This window comes from Gopherus flavomarginatus, chromosome 1 (genome assembly GCF_025201925.1).
Source record: "Gopherus flavomarginatus isolate rGopFla2 chromosome 1, rGopFla2.mat.asm, whole genome shotgun sequence".
Classification (NCBI taxonomy): Eukaryota; Metazoa; Chordata; order Testudines; family Testudinidae; genus Gopherus; species Gopherus flavomarginatus.
Window position 1 is genome coordinate 233,842,268 of NC_066617.1, and position 17,723 is coordinate 233,859,990.

The following is a 17,723-nucleotide window of genomic DNA, read 5'->3' on the forward strand; positions in this document are numbered from 1 at the left end:
CACCTGCTGGGTTCCCAAAACAAGAGGGAAGGAGCTGAAGAACCAGGCTGGTAGGCCTTGACTCCTACATCACAGCAGCTGAAGGCATTGCTCTTTTTATAGGACAGGACGGGGAGCAAAGACCAGATCCCTGTAGGAGAGGCAGAGCTGTGACTGAGCACAGGGCAAAAGCTGCAGTGAGACAATCGACACGAAGGCAGATGCAGAATTAAATGTGTGTATATGTCTGGGATGTTTGTGCAGAGAAACACAAACATCCCAGACATATACACACATTGGGGAGAAGAGGCAAAATGAGATGTGGTGGAGGTAGAGGGTGTTTTTGAAGGGAGTAAGAATAAATTATGGAGTTTAGAATTAAATGATCTGCATTTCTGAATTATGCACATTTATGCAAATTAAAATTCTATTTGTTTTGGTCTGTCAGTATTGGCAAGTGTGCTGAGGCCCCCTTGTGACACCACTGCATCCTACAAACAACTAAACGGCAAGCAAGCACATGGCACAGTAGCTCACTACTGAGCATATGGCAGTGGCTGAAGCACAGGAATGGCTGAAGTAGGAGAGAGAGGGTGTAATGACAGGACACCGCTGCCCTTACCTTCAGAAGAGCTCCTAGTGCTGGAGGCATAGCTGAGGTGAGGAATAACTGGTGGGAGGAAGGTGTGCTGTGGCAGGAAGCGGCATGGCTAGGGCACTTTAATATCCTGGCTATTCCCCACAGAGCGGTCATGGCAGCCAAGGTGCAATTTAAGGCAGCCCTAACCTCCACCTGGGGCCAAACAGACCTCTTCAGTAACTTCAGGATATGGGAGAACCAACCTGCCTCCCATTGGTCCTTGCGTCCCTTGAAGAGGGATGATTCTGGGCCTAAGACTGTCCATTGGAGTTTCTCTGACATTGTTTTTACAGTTCATTATGAATCTTTGCCGTGTGTGTGTGTGTGTGTGTGTGTGTCTTTTTTCTGCAGAGTTACAACTGATCTATTAATTCAAATTTAGGACTCATTATTTAATTAATTTATGTTAAACACCTAAGTACTTTTTGAGTGACAGGCAATATAAAAAGTATTTAACTAACTGATGAATGTTTATTGTATAAACTACATTTTAGAAAAATGCATAGATGTTTATCTATTCTGTACAAATATTCACAATATACCCAATCAGAAGACTCTCCTCATACTCGCCAGCAAAACTAAATGGTATTAGTGAGAGTACAAAAATCCTTTTGCTGTGTCCAATCTGTTTTCTGCTGATATGAAGCTGTTGAACGTCTCACTGAGGAAAGGTACAGTAATTCCAGAGAGAAAGATATCAAATATTATTCTGTCTTATATAGACCTGGAGCTAGTTGTTGTTGTATTACAGGACTTTGCTGCTGGCCAACAAAGTGATCTCTTACATTTTCAGTAGATGTAATCGATCCCTGTTTTATTGTGTTTATCTTATGTTCTAGCCATTAAAAACAACTTTAAACAGCTTAATGCAAGACAATTTTATACCTTTGTGATTTAACATAATCAATTAGATACTACAGAGAGTGCTTTTAAATAACTAGCTGTAGGGTGACCATATTTCCCTATGCTAAATACGGGACACCTGGTAAAATTACTCATATTCAAGCAAGTTCAATGGCAATTAGTCAGAACTATGCAGTACAAACATTCAAATTAACATCAAGTTGACTGAGCCCCTGTTAAAAAGAAATAATGTGTAGTTGAATTCTTTTTATTTACCTTCTTAACTTTAAGACTTTAGGGTTCACGTGGGGAGGGGGTGACACAGACACCCTATTTCCCCCCACACACACACACTCATGGGGAGAGGTGACACAGACACACTTCTATACACCTCTCTCACATGGGGGGCGGGAGGGATGGTAATCAACCAGCTCGACCCTCCCTGCCCAGTGCTCTCTGCCCTCCTTGCCTGGCTGGGCCCCTGGGACAGACCCACCTCTCCTGGTACCTGGCACCAGGTCTTCCCGAGGCAAACAGGGTCACATCCTCCTCCCTACCCCTCCCCAGATTTCTGCCAGGGTTCACACCAGAATGTGGCCAGCAGCAGCCTTTTGGCACTGTGCGGGAGGGAAGGGATGACATGGTCCATGTCTTTGCAGAGTTTCTCTTTCCCCTCACCACCCCTCCCCCAGTGTGACTGGAAGCAGCTTGTTCCTTCCTGCCCATGCAGTGGTGAAAGGTAGCTAACACCTCCAGGCTGCTGCTGGCTATCAACATAAGCCAGCTACCTCTGGCTACAGCACAGGCAGGAATGGGTTAAGCCCTAAGGATGCATTGTGCAGAGGCTTCAAGCGAACCCCACCAGAGAGATGACTCAGTAGGGGAGGGTGCCTAGAGGACAGAGCAGCCCTGCGCTCCCTGGAGGCAGGACCTAGGGTGGATTGGGGGCTGGGAGAGGTTTGAAGAGGGTTGTTAAGACCCAGGGACTGCTATGGAGCCTGCAGGTTCATGGTGGGAATAGACTGGAAATCGCTCTCACCACCACCACCACTCCCGAGCTTAGCTGAGGGGTGGAGAGGCTTCCCCGTGACAGTGCTGTGCGGGGCTTTGGCACATGCAGGGCTCGGCTCCTCCTGGCCAGCACCCGAGGCCGTAGGATGTTTGGAATGGGATGTGGGAGTGCTAGGAGTGGGATGTGCCCTGCCATGGGGGATATGGGGGAGCAGCAGGGCTTGGGAGGGGGAAGGGGCAAAGCAGGGAGAGGACTGCTAGAGGGGGAGCACATAAAGGGCTGCTGGGTGGGCAGCAGAGGTGACATGTAACTGGCGGCTGCCTGGCATCTGCCTGCACTCACCAGCCACTGCAGCTCACAGCGCGCAGCCAGTGCCAGCGAAAATGGGATAGGGGGGTGCAACACTGCTGGCTGAGAGCCAGCATGCAGCAGGGGCTGCACTGACAGACCAGCAAGGGGAGTGGCTGGTCCCATGCACTGCATCTTCGCTCTGCCACCAGCCTTACACCCCCACCCTCATGGTCAGCCACTGGACCTCCTGCCTCCACACTCACTGCTGGTGGGCGGGCAGCTGGCAAGCAGGGATCCAGCCAGCAGCAGGACCCACCAGTACTGATGTGGGAGGGAAACAGAGAATTCGGGACAATTTGCCTATTTTTAAGAAAAAGTCAGGACAGCTGCAGGACAGCTTAAAGATGGGACTGTCCCTTTAAAAACGAGATGTCTGGTCACTCTAACTAGATGGCAATGTTGCTCAAGAAACAAACACGTATTACCATCCTAGAATATATATTGTCTTCTTATTCGTAACATTGCTTCACAGAAGGGACAGAATGCTGGATGCACAGTGGCATGACCAGGATAATATGTTTTGACCGGTCCACAGCATATTGATGCTTCCTTCCAGCTTGTTGTCCTGACTCTTTATTGTGCCTGAGCATGGCATGCCACTCCCCCTTCCAAGCCTCACTCACCCCCTCTTCCTCTAGTACCCTTCCTTCCAAGGCCAAATTAATGGTTGTAAGATGTCCAGGTGATATATTTTGTGCAGCTCCCAAAACTTTGCCTAAATCCCCTCAATTTATCAGACCTATATGCACAAAAACATGCAGAAATAGATTATACATTAAGGGCCAGGTTTTGATCTCCCTACTCACCTTGTATAGTACTTACTCTATGAAGAGTTCAGTTGAAATCTTCAAGATTTGTGAAGCAAGTTACTACAGTATTTGGTATGTGTAAGGGTATCAGAATCTGGCCCTAGATGACTCTGGTAAGTTGAAAGGAGTAATAGAAAAAAAATTACAGGGCACTCATAAGGTTTTGGCCCAGATCCTCAAAAGTACTTAAGTGCCTAACTCCCATTGATTTCAATGGAGTTGGGCACTTACATACCTTTGAAGATCTGGGCCTCTCTCTAGATCTTCTTTTCCAGTTATTCTTCACCTCTATTGTATGTTGTTTCTCTTTTCCTCCATTGTTGCAATGCCTGTTTTCTGATGGTATAATAGCACAGTTGCTCAGTATCTTAGTCAGGGCCTGCTCTCAGCTATGTGACCATCACATTAACACTGCAATGGTTGGAACTCACAAAGGCCAGCTCCGAGTACCAGCAAAAGAAGCAGGTGCTTGGGGCGGCCAATGGAAAGGGGCAGCACGTCCAGATCTTTGGCAGCAATTTGGTAGTGGGTCCCTCAGTCCCTCTCTTCCTCTTTGAGCTGCTGCCAAAGTGCCACCAAAGAGGAAGAGAGGGAGCAAAGGACCTGTTGCCGAATTGCCACAGAAGAATGAAGTGGCAAGACTGAGCTCAAGGAGTTAATAGAGGAGATATCTGAGCCTCTAGCTATTATCTTTGGGAAATCATGGGAGACAGGGGAGATTCCAGAAGACTGGAAGGGGGCAAATATAGTGCCCATCTATAAAAACGGAAATAAAAATAACCCAGGAAACCACAGACCAGTTAGTTTAACTTCTGTGCCAGGGGAGATAATGGAGCAGGTAATTAAAGAAATCATCTGCAAACACTTGGAAGGTGGTAAGGTGATAGGGAATAGCCAGCATGGATTTGTAAAGAACAAGTCACGTCAAACTAATCTGATAACATTCTTTGATAGGATAACGAGCCTTGTGGATAAGGGAGAAGCGGTGGATGTGATATACCTAGACTTTAGTAAGGCATTTGATACGGTCTCGCATGATATTCTTATAGATAAACTAGGAAAGTACAATTTAGATGGGGCTACTATAAGGTGGGTGCATAACTGGCTGGATAACCGTACTCAGAGAGTAGTTATTAATGGCTCCCAGTCCTGCTGGAAAGGTATAACAAGTGGGGTTCCGCAGGGGTCTGTTTTGCGACCATCTCTGTTCAATATCTTCATCAACGATTTAGATGTTGGCATAGAAAGTACGCTTATTAAGTTTGCGGACGATACCAAACTGAGAGAGATTGCAACTGCTTTGGAGGACAGGGTCAAAATTCAAAATGATCGGGACAAATTGGAGAAATGATCTGAGGTAAACAGGATTAAGTTCAATAAAGATAAATGCAAAGTGCTCCACTTAGGAAGGAACAATCAGTTTCACACATACAGAATGGGAAGAGACTGTCTAGGAAGGAGTATGGCAGAAAGAGCTCTAGGGGTCATAGTAGACCACAAGCTTAATATGAGTCAACAGTGTGATACTGTTGCAAAAAAAGCAAACATGATTCTGGGATGCATTAACAGGTGTGTTGTAAACAAGACATGAGAAGTCATTCTTCCGCTTTACTCTGCGCTGGTTAGGCCTCAACTGGAGTATTGTGTCTAGTTCTGGGCACCGCATTTCAAGAAAGATGTGGAGAAATTGGAGAAGGTCCAGAGAAGAGCAACAAGAATGATTAAAGGTCTTGAGAACATGACCTATGAAGGAAGGCTGAAGGAATTGGGTTTGTTTAGTTTGGAAAAGAGAAGACTGAGAGGGGACATGATAGCAGTTTTCAGGTATCTAAAAGGGTGTCATCAGGAGGAGGGAGAAAACTTGTTCACCTTAGCCTCCAATGATAGAACAAGAAGCAATGGGCTTAAACTGCAGCAAGGGAGATTTAGGTTGGACATTAGGAAAAAGTTCCTAACTGTCAGGGTAGTTAAACACTGGAATAGATTGCCTAGGGAAGTTGTGGAATCTCCATCTCTGGAGATATTTAAGAGTAGGTTAGATAAATGTCTATTAGGGATGGTCTAGACAGTATTTGGTCCTGCCATGAGGGCAGGGGACTGGACTCGATGACCTCTCAAGGTCCCTTCCAGTCCGAGAGTCTATGAGTCTATGATCAGCTTTATCTTTTCTTTTTTTTTTTTTTTCCACTTTGCTGCTTGAGGCAGCAAAAAAGCTGGAGCCGGCCTTGGAACTCACCAAGTCATCACACAATCTTATTTTTTGTAATCCTGTTCAACCCCTAAGCCTCTCCCTTTATTTGTCTCTCCTTCACTCATTGTATCATGGCTAAATTCTGGGTTGTGAGCCCTTCAGCACAGAGACAGTGTCTTCCTGTATGTGTGGATCATAAATTGCACATTGTGGGCACTACCAGAATATCAATACTAATTTCTTAAACTGAAAGGGACTACTTAAATAAAGCTATGTGTATGTTTCATTACAAAGCCACACAAATTTGCTTGGATTCTGAGAACAACAAGGAAAGAAAAACTAGCTAGGTTTCATGCCAAACCTTTTGACGCCCATAAATCCTTCACAGAAATTGGAAGCAAAGCACTTTGTGATATCTGGACAGTTGGACACATATTTCAAAACTCAATTTCATGCTTTTGTTTTGGAGTACATGTAAAATTTCCTGCTAAATGTCATGTGGTATAGGTGACATGAATTACAACATCTGTGAGCGAGAGAGAGACTGGGCCTACCTCACATAATCCCAAGGGTCAGCCATATGATTTGCTCTCTCAGCAAACAGCTTTGTTTAACTGATCTCTGTAATTCCAAAACCGACCCAAAAGAATGTCAAATGTACTATTTTTGGATATCGAAGCACACAGAATTATTATAGGCCAGATCTTGCTCACCTGCGGTAAATCTCAACAGGGGGTTGCTGTGTGGTTCCAGAGAAGAAAACTCCATGAGGATCTTCTCATGCAGTTTTTTCCCTAATAGTTTAGTTGCGGGTGGAATTTGACCCCACCTCGCCGTCGCCAGTCCTACACAGTATAGACCGTGGGACCTATGTCCAAACTTTGTGAGAGAGGATAGGGAGGCCAGGGCCTCTCTACAGCTTTGCGTCAGGGCAGCTCTGCCCCAATCTTTGACCTGCCCAGGGCATGGCTGCCCTGGGATATTGCAGAACGGATAATGCACCCCAGGCTTTCTTGTCCAATCTCCATGGCAATGGAGAGGATGATGTGTCCCTTCCCTTCCCCTTTTTCTCCCCATGTTTCTCCAGTAAGCTTGTCTACTTTTTTACCAGTCCACAGACCAGCAGGGAGGCTACTGAGGGTTGCCAGAGAGGTGGGGGATGCTGCTGGGGAGATGGTTGATCAGCCTCTTATATAGAGATGGGGAGAGATCCAGGCACGGAGGCACATGCATGAACTGGGGATACAATCTCCTCTCCATCTTTATGTAGATAAAGAACCTAGCAGGAAAAGGAGGGGAACCTTTTGTTTCTCTTTTTCCTTGGCATAAAGGTTTATATAGCCCCCTGAAGAAAGATATTTTATATGTACAAAATAGTAACTGTTGTCATTAGTGTTAGGTAGGCCTCTGGCCTGTGCACAGAACACAGTAATTTAAATATACAAAATTTTAATGCAGCATTAAGGTTGGGAGTAACTTAATTTAGTTTGTTGGGAAGCCCAGAGAAGCTTCTTGTCATACTTACTAACGACAGTGTTAGTTACTATATTCAGTCTCTAGCTCAACTATTTTTTATTTTATTTTTTGCAAAAATTATATATATAAAATATAGTATTTGTAAAATTCATCTCCAGGCAAGATGAAGTGTCCCATTATTTTCCTTTGTGTCACAGTGTCATATTATGTGCTGGCATGGTAACTCCCTGTAGTCTAAAACAACTGTGGATTTGGGATTCTGGAAGATAAAACCTTGGGCTATCTTTAAGAAAGAGAGAGCCCATTGTGACATTCTATACCTTGGGAGAGCATGCTGTAACCCCCATATTCCTCATGTTCATATAATCGTGGTCTTATGTATAAAGCATGCCTTGTAAGGTATCAGGGGAAAGATTATGATCTGCTGAAAGTCATTTATCTCTCCATAGAGTATATGTATATCATTAATGCATATGAAGTTATGAGAATTGGGTAGTATGGTTGTCAATAAAACATGCTGTAAGTTGGAGAATCAGCCAGATATTAGCTCCACAGAGGCAACAGCAAGGAAAGTAACCAACACTCAGGCAAGGTGTCAAACAAGACATCAAGAGCCATTGTCCAGCAAGAGGGCTACAATGCAATGACTCACTTGCATGAGGCCACACCAGGGGAATTGCTCAACCTTGCTTGAAGAGACTTAGTAATGCTCACCTGACTCTGAAAGGTGGGGTGGGGGGGGCGAGCAAAGCCAAGAGGGAAGAAAGCACATGATAAAAGGAAGAGATGTTTGCCACGTTCTCTCTCTTCCACCTACATCTACAGTCACCACACCAAGCGACTGAAGCACTGATCAAAGCAGAGAGCCTGGCTGAAGAGCAATCAGCCAGCCTGTGGTGAGAAGCATCTAAGTTTGTGAGGGTACTGAAAGTGTTAAGATCAGCTTAGAATGTGTTTTGCTTTTATTTCATTTGACCAAATCTGACTTGTTATGCTTTGACTTAGAATCACTTAAAATCTGTCTTTATCATTAATAAGTTTATTTGTTTATTCTATCGGAAGCAGTGCATTTGGTTTGAAGTGTGTCAGAGACTCTCCTTGGGAGAACAAGCCTGGTACATATTAATTTCTTTGTTAAACTGGCAAACTCATATAAACTTGCAGCATCCAGTGGGCATAACTGGACACTGCAAGGCGAAGATTCCTACAGTTGTGTCTGGGACTGGAGTATTGGCTAGTGTCATTCAATTTCACAATCCAAACAGCATCTTCTAGAGGTTGTGCGTGAACGGCCCAGGAGTGAGGATTCTTGCAGTAGAGCAGAGTAAGGCTGGCTCCCAGAGTCAAGACTTGGAGTGACCTAGCAGATCACCAGTCCAGATAACATCACAGGGGAAGGTCACACCCATGTAATTTAAACTTTCTTGAACATCATGGATTTGAAAGTTCAGCTCAGACCTAAGCAGTACTAGGGGTTCACATTCGGTTTAGACAAAAGAGACCAGAAAGAAAAAAAAATTCAATTTAAAACAGTGAAAAATAAAGCAGACAGTGGGAAACAGTGGAAAACAAATAGAAAGAGATTGTATTAGAGAGAGAGAGAGAGAGAGAGAGAAAGGCAAAAAGGGAAAGAAAAACTCTACTGAAACATTTGTCATAAGCTACCAGTCACCCTCCCACCCTTAGTTTTCAAGGAAAGTTTTTTATCTCTAATTCGCAGCAATGACTTGCAGATCACATACTCAAATTCCAATTTCTATCTGCAAGTCCTGAAAACTCAACCACTGAATGTAAAGTTTTCTTTCTCACATGCCACCCCCAGTAACACAGATTTTGCAAGTCAAATTATGCTGCTTTCCATGGGGTTACAGAGATATCACTGAGGGCAAAATTTTATCTGCAGGCTCATTTATTACTGAGATGAAGCACAAACACACACAAAAAACATTTTGATGTTTACTTCCCATGTTGAATTTGCAGGGCCAACTGTGGGGTGAGGGAAAGGTGAATGTGATGGGTTGGATCACAGAAACCCCCTTGGGAGCTGCCAACTGATGTGCCAGGACTACCTCTGCTCCTGTTTTCCCTGCCAGCTCAGGTGTCCAGCACCCTGTCTTGCTGAGCCAGCCACTCCATCTGCTCCAACAAAGACCCAGGGTATGAATTACTTGCCCCAAAGCTGCAGGTTTACTTGAAAACAGCTCACAGAAGTGTGCTTGTCTTTAGCACTCAGATGCCCAACTTCCAATGGAGTCTAAACCCAAATAAATCCGTTTTACCCTGTATAAAGCTTATGCAGGGTAAACTCATAAATTGTTCGTCCTCTATAACACTGATCAAGAGATATGGACAGTTGTTTGCTCCCCTCCAGGTATTAATACATACTCTGAGTTAATTAATAAGTAAAACATGATTTTATTAAATACAGAAAGTAGGATTTAAGTGGCTCCACGTAGTAACAGACAGAGCAAAGTAAGTCATCAAGCAAATAAAATAACATGTGCAAATTTATGTCTATCAAACTGAATACAGATAAGATCCTCACCAGTTCCAGAATGCTCCCTTTTAGCCTGGATCCAGCAATCACTCATACCACTTTGTTCCAGTTTCTTCCAAGTATCCTGGGGCGGGGGGCAGAGGCTCCCTCTTTAACCAGCTGAAGACCAAATGGAGAGGTCTCCCAGGGGTTTAACTAGACTTTCTCTTGTGGGTGGAGACCCCCCTCTTCACTCCTATGCAAAGTCTAGCTCCAAGATGGAGTTTAGGAGTCACTTGGGCAAGTCATATGTCCATGCATGACTCACAGTCTTTACAGGCAGAAGCCGTTGCCCACATGGTATCTTGTATGTCTCCAGGAAGCCGCCTTATGTGGATTGGAGTATTCCAAGATCCATTGTTTCCCAAGTGCTTCCTGATCGAGTACTTAACCTTGCAAATTCCTTCCTAAAGAAACTGACCAAATGCCTCACAAAGCTTGCTTGATTTCTAAGTAAGTATATAGACAATATTCCTAACCTCAAGTACAAAATGATATATGTGTACAAATAGAATGACTAGATATAGTAGACCATAACTTTTACAGAGATATGTTACATGGCACAGGCAGCACAAAATATATTCCAGTTATGTCATATTCCCATAAAGCATTATGGGGTATAGCCTCACAGTGAAGAAAAGACAATTTTTACTTGAAAATTGTTCTAAGTTGATACAGAACCAATGAGACACAAACATGGAATCCACAATGCTGTTTTTAGATATGTATTTCTAAGTAATAAGGGCATTTTGAGGTTCCATATTGATAGTATCTCATTAATTTCGATATTTTGATTTATTTCTAATTTCTAGTCCAGGGATCGACAACCTTTGGCATGCTGCCTACCAGGGTAAACACCCTGGTGGGCCGGGCCGGTTTGTTTACCTGCCGTGTCTGCAGGTTCGGCTGATCGTGGCTCCCAGTGGCTGCGGTTCGCTACTGCAGGCCAATGGGGGCAGCAGAAAGCAGCGGCCAGCACATCCCTCGTCCCATGCCGCTTCCCATAGCCCCCATTGGCCTGCAGCGGTGAACTGTGGCCACTGGGAGCCACGATCAGCCGAACCTGCGGACGCGACTGATAAACAAACCAGCCCGGCTTACCCTAGCGGGCCGCGTGCCAAAGGTTACCGATCCCTGTTCTAGTCCAACAAACTCCCCCTGGACTCTGACAGTCAAGCTGGTTTCTTTCCATCTCTTATAACACAGTTTGTGCATGCAAAATTATACACTCAGATAATCTGACAACTGTACAGGTATATGTCATCAGTGACACTTCTGTGACCTCTCTTAAAACCAGTGTACAGCTATTCCAGAGTTCAATTTGTCCTTTAGAACTTTTATTATGTGTGCAGATCCAGAAGTCAGAAAGAGGCCAGCATGACTGCCAAATCCCATGGTGAGTTTGCGGGGTCAATGCCATACTCTGAGAAAAATAAATAAATAAAAGTGCAAAGTGAGCAAATTTGCTAGGAAATAAATGCCTACAGAACCCTATGTCATTATTCACTTCTTAAGGTAGAACTTCATTTAAAGTGAAACTTAACGGGTGCACAAACCAGAATGACATTTTTATCTAAACTCTTCTGAACCCAAACTGGTAAATTTTTGATAGCACCAATGACAAATATCACCATATTTTGCACCTTACAGGGTTTTAAAGCCTGTGGCAGCTTTTAAAGTTCTGGCTAGTTTAAATCAAGTTTCACTGATTGATGGCTAAGAACCTGAAATTCATTAAGCTTAAAGATTTACCAGTTCCTCAGCTTTGCCAACTCTCTCAGTGACAGGAAAAACAGAGGAGAAACACATGAACACACTTCAGTGAGCTATGAGAGAGTGAGAGGGACTGAGCTGTAAGCATGTGTGTGTGCTTCAGCTTGGAACGTACATGTACCAGAGACAGACAGAAAGAGTATACATTTCCCTGAACTACCAAATTAGAAAACAGACCCTTTCTCCCAAAGTCATGGGAATCAAATAAAGCTCATGAGTTTTATACCAGCCTCGTGCTTTTTTAATGTCTGTCTCCTGATTTGTACATTTTCCTGGTTGGCAGTAACACAGGAAGTTCATACAGGAAAACACCTCAGAACCTCATGGGGAGGGATTCATTTCCTAAGCTTAGTATAAAGTGGCTTCCAGAAGATGGTACTTTTGGAAGTGACAGCAGAAAATTAGCTTGCATTAAACAAGCATCACGTGATTAGGCAAATTGTGGTGTGAGTACTAAAACTGTTTGCACTCCGTAGGTTCAGTGACACTGTATCTGAGTGAATGCAAAGAACGATGGCTTTACTTCTTAGTCTCCCACACTTTGTCACTGTAATAAATGACCATGGACAGCTTTTACTTCTGTACAGATTTTACAGAAGGTTGAAATCTTTAATGAAAAACACATAAATCACAGAAAACAATTTCAATCTAATTTGCCTCCAGGCAATTCAGGCAGTAATTCTTATTGACCTTAAAGATTTTTTTTAAAAAGGTGTTAAGCTAATGGCATTAATAAAGTGTTATCATCATTAATGTTTCCTTGTAATTCTGCAGGGCAAATAGCTAGCAGCTCATTGACATTAAAAGTCTCTGTGATTTGATTCGGTCTCCCAGACTTGAAGGATATGATTAAATTAGTTTCTACAGAATAGATGGCTACTGTGTTCCTCTGGTTCCTTTCCTCCCCCTGACAACTAGACTCAATGCCAGCATTGAGTCTTATGCATCTCATGTGAACTCCATTGTGCAAAGTTTCAAAAGTCAGTAGTGTCAGAGAGAACCTCATGTGCTTATAAATAAATTCACAGATTAATTTGCTATCAATTTTGAACAATTAGGGTTTCTGAGCTCAGTCATTCTTCTAAAAATATTTATTGAAAAATGAAATCTGACTAGAAGAAAGGGTTAAAAATCCTGCAAAATGAATAACCCACAGAAGAGGTATGGAGAGATCATGTTTGTGGTTTTGTGTATTTACATATGTATAGTAGGGCGGACAATGTAATCAACAGTCCCTGTCTATGCTGTATTCTGATAATTCAGAGGTCAAAAGAACATCCTATCATGTAAATGAATTGTATACACGGGATATTTCAGTATTCATCTCTCTTTGAAATGTACTGTGAATGGTGGAGGAACAAGCAAATGGCATTATGTTAATTCATATAGCTAAGTACCAGTGATGGATCTCCTTCAAAGTCATCCTAATTACCTTTCCTTCCCCGAAGAATTCCAACTTGTCAAAAGACATGAAATTGTATAAAAGATCCTTGGGTCCTGATTCTGTCATCTCAGATCTGCTTAGACTTCATCAGGAGAAGTTTGAGTCACAAGACTGAGGTCTAAGTTATGCTGATTCGCATAGGTGCTGACTCCTGGTCTGGAGCACCCACAGGGAAAAATTAGTGGGTGCTCTGCACCCACTGGCATCCAAGCTCCCATCACCCCTCATCATATTTCCCCTACTCTCCCCCCAAGCATGCCGTATCCCCGCTCCTCCACCTACCTCCCAGCGCTTCCATCCAGCCACTGCCAAACAGCTGTTTGGCGGCATGCTGGGAGGGAGGGGAGAAGCGGAAATGTGACACACTCAGGGGAGGAGGTGGAGAAGAGGGGGAGCAGGGACGGGGACTTGGGGAAGGTGGTGGAATGGGGGCGGGGACTTTGGGGAAGGGATGGAATGGGTGCAGGGAGGGCGGTGCAGGGGCAGGTCGGGGGGTAGAGCACCCACTGGGAACAGTGGAAGTTGGCACCTTTACTGATATGCCCTGAATATGAGATTTGGACATTAGACTATAACCTATGAACTGAATTCTAAGGGAACTCTTTGCAACTACGAAGCTCACCATCTCTGCTATGAATCTGCACTTCAGTGAGTTGAACTCATGTCTGTATGTATATTGATCTTTTAACCATACTCTCTCTCTTTTGTTTTTTAAATAAATTTTAGTTTCTTCCAAGTATCCTTTAGTTTAGTTAATAAGAATTGACTGTAGCATATATTTGGGTAAGATCTGAAACATTCATTAATCTGGGAGGTAATGTGTCCGATCCTTTGGGATTGGTAGAACCTTTTCTTTTATATAATGAAATAAGATTTACAGAAATTTTCATCATATTTGACGTGGGAACCTGGATGGAGGCCTGAGGCTGGATCACTTTAAGGGAACTGTGTTGTTTGGACTTCTGAATAACCAGTATTGTAATAAAGAAGCTGTTTTATGCTGGCTTGGTGAATCTAAATATTGGAATATCCACCAGCTTTATGGGGATTGTCTGCCCCATTCTTTTCAGTTCACCCTAACTGGCCATAGGTGGCTCCCCACTAGGACCACTAGGACTATGGTCACAGCAGATATTATTTTCTTTACCTCAGATTTTAAATCACTTTTATAATAAATAAAAATGTTACATTAGCTACAGTACCTTTTGTCATAAAAGATCCCCAAACTCTTTATAAATGCTAAATCATGGAGTAATTGAAACCATTAAATTTGTTGATGTCACTAAAGTCCTTATTGCAGATGATCGCATATATTTTCAGAAGTCCTTGATTAGACTACTTTCATTTATGTGCCTAAGTACCAATAGACAAGCATAAACCCACAAAAGCTTATGCTGAAATAAATTTGTTAGTCTCTAAGGTGCCACAAGTACTCCTGTTCTTATTGCAGAATAGCTGGTCTAGAAAAAAATAATAATTTTTAAAAGTAATGAACACTTGAAAGTCATGTACTGAGCATTCATAGCCGCATTTTGCAGAGATGGAATGGAATAAAGATGGTATTTTCTTTGTTGATAGATGATCTCATCTTCTGTTCAGATAAAGATCAAGGGTGAATTCCTGACACAACTGAAGTCAATGGCAAAGCTTCTATTTACTTCAATGAGGCCAGGATTTCATCTGTTGATATTCTAAGATCCATCATCTGCCTTTGATACCATTGATCATGGGATGTTGCTGACTTGCCTGTGGCCCATAGCAGGTGTAGATAGGCTGCACTTTGGATCTCTCCCTTTTTTGCTGAGTATTTCTGCTCATTGTCCCCAAAGGTGATGTCATAGGTCTATCACATGGGGCCATTGGGAAGTTATTTCTTTAGTTTGTTTCTTAATTTCTCAATTTGTGATCTTAGCTGCTGTGAAATGAGCATTTGAGCTGCAGTGACCAGGACAATTTTCTTTCATAGCCAGGAGGTGGCAACTTTTCTTTTATATGTAACTCTTCTGCCAGGTGGAGTTGGCAGCAACCAAGGTCAGGTTCAATATCTAATTGTTATTTTTCAACAATACAACACAGAACCAGCTTGAGCCTCCACCCATAATGTGGAAAAATTACGCACCATCCCTGGCCGTGTCTAAGAGGCAATACTTCCCCTCTCACAAGCACGGAGTCTGAGTGTTGAAAAGAAACTTTTAATGGAAGGTGGGAAGTCACCTGGCATTAATTAGGGAAAATGCCACTAGCAGGATTCATGATCTGCACTGGCTGCCTATTTGTTTCCAGATGAAATTTAAAATGTTTGGTTTTTGACTTGTGTATCCATTTATAGCTTGGGATGAGTCTACATGAGAGTCACCTCTGTGCTTTTTCCACACAGCCACTTTTGCAATTAGCAGAGGGCTTCAAGCATTAACTAAGGGGGTTCCAAAGAGAGGAGGCCTCTGCTGTAGAATTCATGCCAAACTTCGCTTGTTCCAAAATCTGTCTTTGTTTTTTGGTTTTTTTTTTAAGGTCATACTATTTGTAGGTAGGTGGGATAATGTTTGGCCTTCAAATTTATGTTGGTTGGTTATTTTCTTTCTACATAGATGAGAACAAAGGACTCATAGAAACAGTAGCTTAACATATGCTTAAAAAAAAAAAAGAGTGTAGAGTATTGGATGAGGTGATTGGTCACCCCAAGAAGCTAGAATAGTATTGCAGCCCTTTGATTGGAGGAGCTGAGAGATTTTCCAGTGTTGGATATATATTTTCAAAAAGTAAAATATTAGTGTAGAATGAATTCTAAGCCTGCCATTATTAATGAGTAAGGCTGCGAGTTTGTCACGGAAGTCACGGATTCTGTGACTTTCCAGGACCTACGTGACTTCTGCAATAGCCAGTGCGGCCGGCCCAGGGGCCACCTGAGCAGCTCGGGCAGCCCCTGGGCCAACCACACCAGCTGCTGCAGGGGCAGTCTTAGGCCACTGCTCCCCCAGCAGCAGAAGTTTGGGTGCGTGTGGGAGGGGGCTCAGGGATGGGGCACAGGAGAGGGTGATGGCTCTGGGAAGTGCTTACCTTGAGGGGTGCATGCCAGCCCTGTCAAATCCCCCCCAGCAATAGTGGGGGTCCTAGCCCACCCCGAGCACCTGCAGCGCCCCCCAGACCACCCGCCCGAGCACCTGTGGTGCTCCCCGGGTGCCATCCCCCCACAAGCACTCCCCAACCAAGATTTAGTCGGGGATATATAGTACAAGTCATGGACAGGTCACAGGCTGTGAATTTTTGTTTAGGGCCCATGACCTTTCCATGTCTTTTACTAAAAATACCTGTGACTAAAATGTAGCTTTATTGATGAGGTATAACACAACTGCTCTTGTTAAACAGAAACAGTTTCTATGTCCATAACCTACCTTATCTTGCCAATGCACTTTTGTTTGTGCATCAGCATCATTGACTGAGGCCAGCACAACTTTTACAGAGCCAGAAGGGGGAGCACAAGTACAGCACATTGAGCCAAATTCTACCTTCCTCTACTTACATCTCTCACTGAAGTCAGTATAAGTAATATCCCTGTTTCCAGAGCTGGAATTTGCCCCATTTTGTTTATGTGCAGGAAGGTCTGCCAGACTAGTGGCTATACACTTATATTTTAGCATCTCTTTGTCATGAAGTTGTAGATTACAATCAAAGATTTTTTTTCTGATTACATTGTAACAGCTTTAATGTAATGTTTGGACCTAAAATGTTCACATTGTCATGTCATGTGATGCTGACTTCATGGAAAAAAATTAGGGGTGCTTAGCACCCACTGGAAGCCAGTTTCCCCCCAGAGCCTCCCTCCTGCCATGATCAACTATTCCGTTGCATGCAGGAGGTGCTGGCAGGGGAAGGGGGAGGAGCAGGGACAAGGTGTGCTTGGGAAGAGGGGGCAGAACTGGGTGGGAAGTAGTGGGGTGGGGGTACAGTGGGGATGGGAAATGGGCGGGTGGGGGCTCAGGAGAAGGGATTTGGTGGGGGCAGGGCCTGGGACAGAGCAGGGAGTTGAGCACCCCTGGTACTCAGACTAAGCTGGCACCTGTAGTAGGCACTACTTTGATACTGCAGTGACTGGTGCTTTGTTGGTACTCAAGAGCTGCTGCAGAACCTAAGAGGCCCACCTTAGGGAGTCAGTGCCTAAAATTCAAATATATTTTCTCTTTTCTGTGTAACTAAGACTCAGGAGATCAGCTGAGAGCTCATTGTGGGCACCAAGATGTGCAGTTGCCCTTTGTATTTGGGAGAAGGCATATTCAAACTCTGTACATGGGAGAAGGTTGGTTTATGACAAATAGAGACTATGTAAATATTCTTTGAAAAAAGTTAAGCCTTAAAAGACATCTCCTTCTCAATACTATGGGTTGTGTCTGGTTGTTCCTCGAAGGAGGGAGCAGGGATAAGGACCGCCCATCTCACTGAACTCTTGAGCAGCACCAGATCACAACTTCAGTTCCTGTGTTTGGTAGGGCACACGGACCATTCCCTCCTTATGATTGGTGGGACACAAGACACTTCCAGAAAGGTAAGACATGGCCCTCCCACTCTATACAGCACAGCCTTCTGGGATTGGGAGTGTGCCCCACAGCTCCTGAAGCAACATAGCATATGTGTGCCTTGTAGCTCCAAGAAGGAACTTTCCCCTTTAGAGTTC

At 43.8% G+C, this 17,723-nt stretch overlaps 1 long non-coding RNA gene across 1 annotated transcript in view; it reads left to right on the forward strand.

The window, feature by feature from the left end:
- Positions 1–469: 469 nt before the first annotated feature.
- Positions 470–17,723, forward strand: part of LOC127056733 (uncharacterized) — a 39,467-nt gene continuing 22,213 nt past the window's right edge. Inside the window, exon 1 of the long non-coding RNA XR_007775887.1 lies at positions 470–638. This is a non-coding gene — a long non-coding RNA (uncharacterized LOC127056733). The remainder of the gene's footprint in view (positions 639–17,723) is intronic.